Raw genomic sequence first — 5624 nt, 5'->3', positions numbered from 1 at the left:
GAGTCATAATGATTTTTCTCTTTTCTTCAGTGTGACCAGCCATTCTAACTCAATCTTAGACTGGTCTAATATTCAGTCCAATATTAGAGATTCCTATATTCTAAATTACCTAGCAAAGTTAATTCAGAGCACATCCCCCACTTCCAGAGAGTCTCTGGCCTTTTTCCTATTCTAAAACCAGCCCAGAGACTGAGCGTGTGCCTTGTTAATTTGTAACTGAACAAAGTACCTGGACTTCCCCAAAAAGAAAATTTGCATTGCTACTTTCTCATTGTCTAGATCTCTTTCTTTTTTCAAACAGGTCAATCTACATTCTCCCGCAGGACCTGCAGGCATACCTTCCCCTCCCTCAAGAGCACACAGGTGGCAACTATTATCTTCTTTCCAAGGACATTCCAGCATGTGGCTTTCAGTCTGAGATAGAATTTAGATTTACCAAGAGGGCTAGTAAAGTAGAAATTTCAAATATTAATAGAGATTAGATTTTAATTTGATAGAGACGGGCTTAGTCCCTTAGCTGGCCTCTGGCTTTTCACCCTCGCAGTTACTGCGAGGTGTCTTTAGTTCCTCAGGCTATGGGAATAACAGGGATGAAGAGGAAAGACTTCTAGCTCCTATTTTAGCCACAAATCGTGGTGTTACTAATGACATAATTCTTGCCTAGGCATTGCTAAATCTAAGGTTGACAATTCTCTTTTAGGAGCTGCACAGTACTCAGAATTGTGCATACTGGTTCGTGACCATACAAATACAGTAAGGGTACCGCTTGGTGCAGAGAACCACTGCAGGGGAAGGTCCAACTTGACCCTTTCTGAGTTCCCTGCGCAACATACCTGGTTTGATGGAGGTTGGTATCTGATTCCAGGTAAAAACCAAAAATACCTAAGGCTCTGCCTCCCCTCCCCAAAAGATACCAAGAGCCACAAGTGTGGGTCATGATAGCACCCACGGGAGGAATGGGGTCAATGTCTACCCAAGCCAAGGTTAAAAGCCCACTCATCTACTATGAGAAAATCATTTGATCACCTCAGTTAAGCGTTGCCTTATTAAACTTAATTAATAGTGGGGAGAGAGGTTGGAGACCATACTGTTGAAAGGGCAAGCCCTTCACTGCCTCCCACCCAAATAAAAAAGCCAATTGGCCTTGTACTACGGAGCCGGTTGTCATACCCCTTCTCCCTGTTTCCCCCCCTGGCATCCAAAATTGTGGAGGAATATCAACTCAGTGTTATTCTTAATAGAGTACAGTTCAATTTTGTTTAGCCAGGGTTCCAACACCCTACTTAAAAATTCAACTAGGAAGTTACCTATTCAGCACTAATTAGCATTATAAAGTCAGAGCATACAGCTCAGCGCTATTCTGTTAGTGGTTTACTAGGATAATAAGGACAGTCTTTGCCAGATACAGTTTACCATAAGAAAAGTTAGGGAATCCCACGGAAGCAGGTTTTTTCTTTAAGCCCTAAGAACTCAGGCAAAACTATTGAGCATAGATAATTTATTTATTTATTTATTTTTTTTGCCTCAGGACAGCCTTTTCTTTTTTTTTTTATTTTTATTTTTGTTTACAAAAGGGAGGAGATGTAGCCTCTCCCTCACCCAGCCTGGAACCTGTCTGCTCAGGGGGTGGAGCTTCCTGCTCATTCGTTCTGCCACGCCTACTGCTGGACCGTGCCGCTGCTTGGAGCCACACACACACACATGTTCACCCTGTTACTTGATCCCGAGATTGTTTGGCGGGAAATCGGGCTCCCTCCCCCTTCCTTTATAACTGATGTCAGAACTAGTAAAATTGGGCTTTGAACAGGATGATCTTGCCTTGGCCTCATTTCTCCTTCCTCCCTGTCTAGCTTCCTCTCTTTTCAGCTCGGAGCTGCCATCTCAGTGGAACTGTTCACGTTGCGGGCTGCTGGCCGGCCCCCAACAGTGGCACATATCTATACTGTATTTCAGTGTTCATTTCTATACTCTAGGTGTATTGGTTCATGTCAACAGTCTAGGTGTAGTGGGGCATGTCTATAGTCTAGGTTTAGTGGGACATATCTATAATCTAGGTGTAGTTGAACGTGTCTTTAGTCTTTGTGTAGTGGAACATGTTTACAGTATAGGTGTAGTGGTTCATAACTGTTGTCTAGTTATAGTAGTTCATGTCCATATTCTAGGTNTAGTGGGACATGTTTATAATCTAGGTGTAGGGGGACATGTCTATAGTCTAATTGTAGTGGTTCATAAATATAGTCTATATATACTGGGGCATGTCTATAGTCTAGGTGTAGTGGTTCATGTCTATATTCTAGGTGTATTGGGACATGTCTATAATCTAGGTGTATTGGTATATGTCTATAGTCCAGTTGTAGTGGGACATGCCTATAGTCTAAGTGTAGTGGAAATGTCTACAGACTAGGTGTAATGGGGCATGTCTGTAGTCTAGGTGTATTGGGACATGTCTATAACCTAGGTGTAGTGGTTCATAACTATAGTCTATGTATAGTTGGACATGTCTATAGTCTATGTGTGGTGCTTCATGTCTAAAGTCTAGGTGTAGTGGGACACATATATTATCTATGTGTAGTGCTTAATGTCTATAATCTAGGTGTAGTGGAACATGTCTATAGTCAGGGTGTAGTGGGAAATTGTGGAGAGCCGTGCCGCGAGCAATTGCCATTATAAGATGGTGCTGGCCTCTGCTGTGCCTAACTAGTAAACAAGCCTTGTACGCAGGTACGAGAGTGAACTCACGCCTAGTCACTGCTCATCTCGGGGCGTAGTAATGGGGTGATGGGCGAGCAACGAATCAGGAGCTGACATGCCACATCAGGTGCTGAAACGCCATGGCTGAGGGCTATATAAGCAACACCATTTTCCGGGGTCTGGGTCTTTCCTCCTGAAGAAGCAATAAAGCTTTTGCTGCAGAAGAATCTGGTTGTCCGAGTGTGTTCTTGCCGGCAAGAACGATAGCTCGGGATGGGAAATGTCTATAGACTTCCTGTAGTGGGAAATGTCTATACTCTAGGTGTAGTGGGACATGTCTATAATCTAGGTGTAGTGGGACATGTCTGTAGTCTAGGTGTAGAGGGACATGCCCATATTGTATGTGTAGTTGTTCATGCTTTTAGACTAGGTATAGTGGTTCATTTCTATAGTCTTGGTGTAGTGGGGGCATTTCTATAGTCTAGATGTAATGGGAGAAGTCTATAGTCTAAGTGTAGTGCAATATTTCTACACTCTAGCTGAAGTGAGACTTGTTTATAGTCTAGGTTGTTGTGTCCGGCCAGTGGTTCACATGTCTGGGTACTGTTCTGGGAAGGCATCCTGGAAAATGGAAGAGAAGAGGGAGCTAGGTGGACAAGAGAATGACTTGACCAAGACAGTCATTCTGATCAAGGTTCAATTTTAATGTTAGCAAACACGCTTTATAAAGAAGAGGAGAGGCCCATCCCTAGACATGTAAAGTTCCTTTGAAGTAGATAGGTCCGGAAAATTCTTGGAAGAGAACCGGTTTGGCCTCAGGCAGGTTGGGCCTCAGGCAGGTAGTGGCACATCAAAGGAGCAGCACAGCAGGTGGCTCCGCTTAAGAGGCAGATGGTCACAGCCAGCCTTGCTAGGCTGGAAGGAGGTAAAATTTCCCTCCTTTAAATAATATTAAACAAAACTGGACTGAGGCAAAAAATTTATTTATGCTCTATAATTCTGCCTGAATTCTTAGGGTCCAATGAAGAATCCTGTCTCAGTGGGAATCCCTAATTTTTCTCATGGTAAACCCTTACTTGGATAAGACTGTCTTTTCTGTCCTAGTAACTTCTTTGCTGAATTCCTACTGAATTTCACGGTCATACTAGGACGTTGGAACTCTGGTGAAGACTTAACTATATCAGGGTTTGATTTTAAAAAGCACTATAATAAGACAACACTAAAGGAGAGCACGTGGATCCTCTTCTGCATTCTTGCATGACAGGCGGGGAACAGGGAGGAGGTGGTGATGACCGGCTCCATAGTACAAGGCCAATTTTCTTTTTAGTGTGGGAGGTTGTGAAGGGCTTGCCCTTCTAGCTGTACAGTCTCCAACTTCTCTCCCTCCTATTAAGTTTAATAAGGCCACGCTTAACTGAGGTGATGAAATGATTTTCTCATCTGTAGATGAGTGGGCTTTAACCATGGCTTGGGGGGAAATTGACCTGATTCCTCCTGTGGGTGCTGTCATGACCCACACTTGTGGCTCTTGGTATCTTTTGGGGAGGGGAGGCAGAGCCTTAGAAAGATATGTTTTGGTTGTAACTGGAACTAGCTACCAACCTCCATCCAAACCAGGTGTATCTCACAGGGAACCCAGAAACGGTCAAGCTGGACCTTCCCCTGCAGTAAATTTTTGCACCCAAGCGGTACCCGTACTGTATTTGTATGATCACGAATCAGTATGCACAGTTCTGAGTACTGTGCAGCTTCTAAAGGAGAATTGTCAACCTCAGATTTAGCAAGGCCTTGACAAGAATTATATCACTAGTAACACCACAATTTTTGGCTCTTAGGCTATATTAGGAGCTGGAGGTCATCCTCCTCATCTCTGTTATTTCCACAGCCTGAGGACCTAAGGGGAGCTTGCAATAACAGCAAGGGTGGAAAACCAGAGACCAGCTAAGGGACTAAGCCCGTCTATCAGAATAAAAACCAATCTGTTCTAATATTTGAAATTTCTGCCTTTCTAGCCCTCATAGCAAACCTAAATTTAAAGTCATAGCAAAAGCCACAATATATCTTTAGAATGAAAATAACAGCTGCCTCTAGCATGCTCTAGGGGGCGGGGAGGCAAGCCCACTGTAGTCTGGCTGAAGGTATAGATTGACCTGCTTGAAAGACAAAAATCTTAGAAGGTGAAGAGTAACATCACAAAGCTTCTTTTGAGGAAGTCCAGGTACTTTATTCAGTTGCAAATTAGCAAAGCTCAAGCTCAGTTTTAGAATTAGTAAAAAGGCCAGAGATTCTCTGGAAGTGTGGGATGTGCTCTGAATTAACTTTGCTAGGTAATTAAGAATATAGTTATCTTCAATAGGAATCTCTAATATTGGACTAAATATTAGACCAGTCTAAGATTGAGTTAGAATGACTGGTCACANTGAAGAAAAGAGAAAAATCATTATGACTCTATTAAATGATTAATCTTACTAAGTCTGAATATACAGTCTCAGATGTATTATTCCTATAAAGTTAAAAGGCTTGAAGCTAGTCTAAACTTGAAAAATGGTAAGCAAGGATGGATCTAAAACATGTACTCAATTTAGTTTCCTAGTTACTTCAATCAGGGCACTGAGTCAACTTACCTGCCAGCTCGTTACATGAATTAACCATCATGCTTCTGCAGAGTTCTGTGGAGAAAAAACCTGTTTTTCCTTTCCCTAATAAGGCAGCTGTTTAGGATCAATCTATAAGCCAATAAGTAGATCCTTTTTAAGATACTATAAAGCATTTATTAAATTCTTTGACATTTGCTGGGCGTGGTGGTGGACACCTTTAATCCCAGCACCTGAGAGGCAGAAGCAGGCAGATTTCTGAGTTCGAGGCCAGCCTGGTCTTCAAAATGAGTTCCAGGACAGCCAGGGCTATACAGAGAAACCCTGTCTCAAAAAACC

Source organism: Mus caroli, unplaced genomic scaffold, assembly GCF_900094665.2.
Source record: "Mus caroli unplaced genomic scaffold, CAROLI_EIJ_v1.1 scaffold_13383_1, whole genome shotgun sequence".
NCBI classification, from domain to species: domain Eukaryota; kingdom Metazoa; phylum Chordata; class Mammalia; order Rodentia; family Muridae; genus Mus; species Mus caroli.
The sequence above is the reverse complement of the archived record's forward strand: the minus strand, read 5'-3'. Positions refer to the sequence as shown.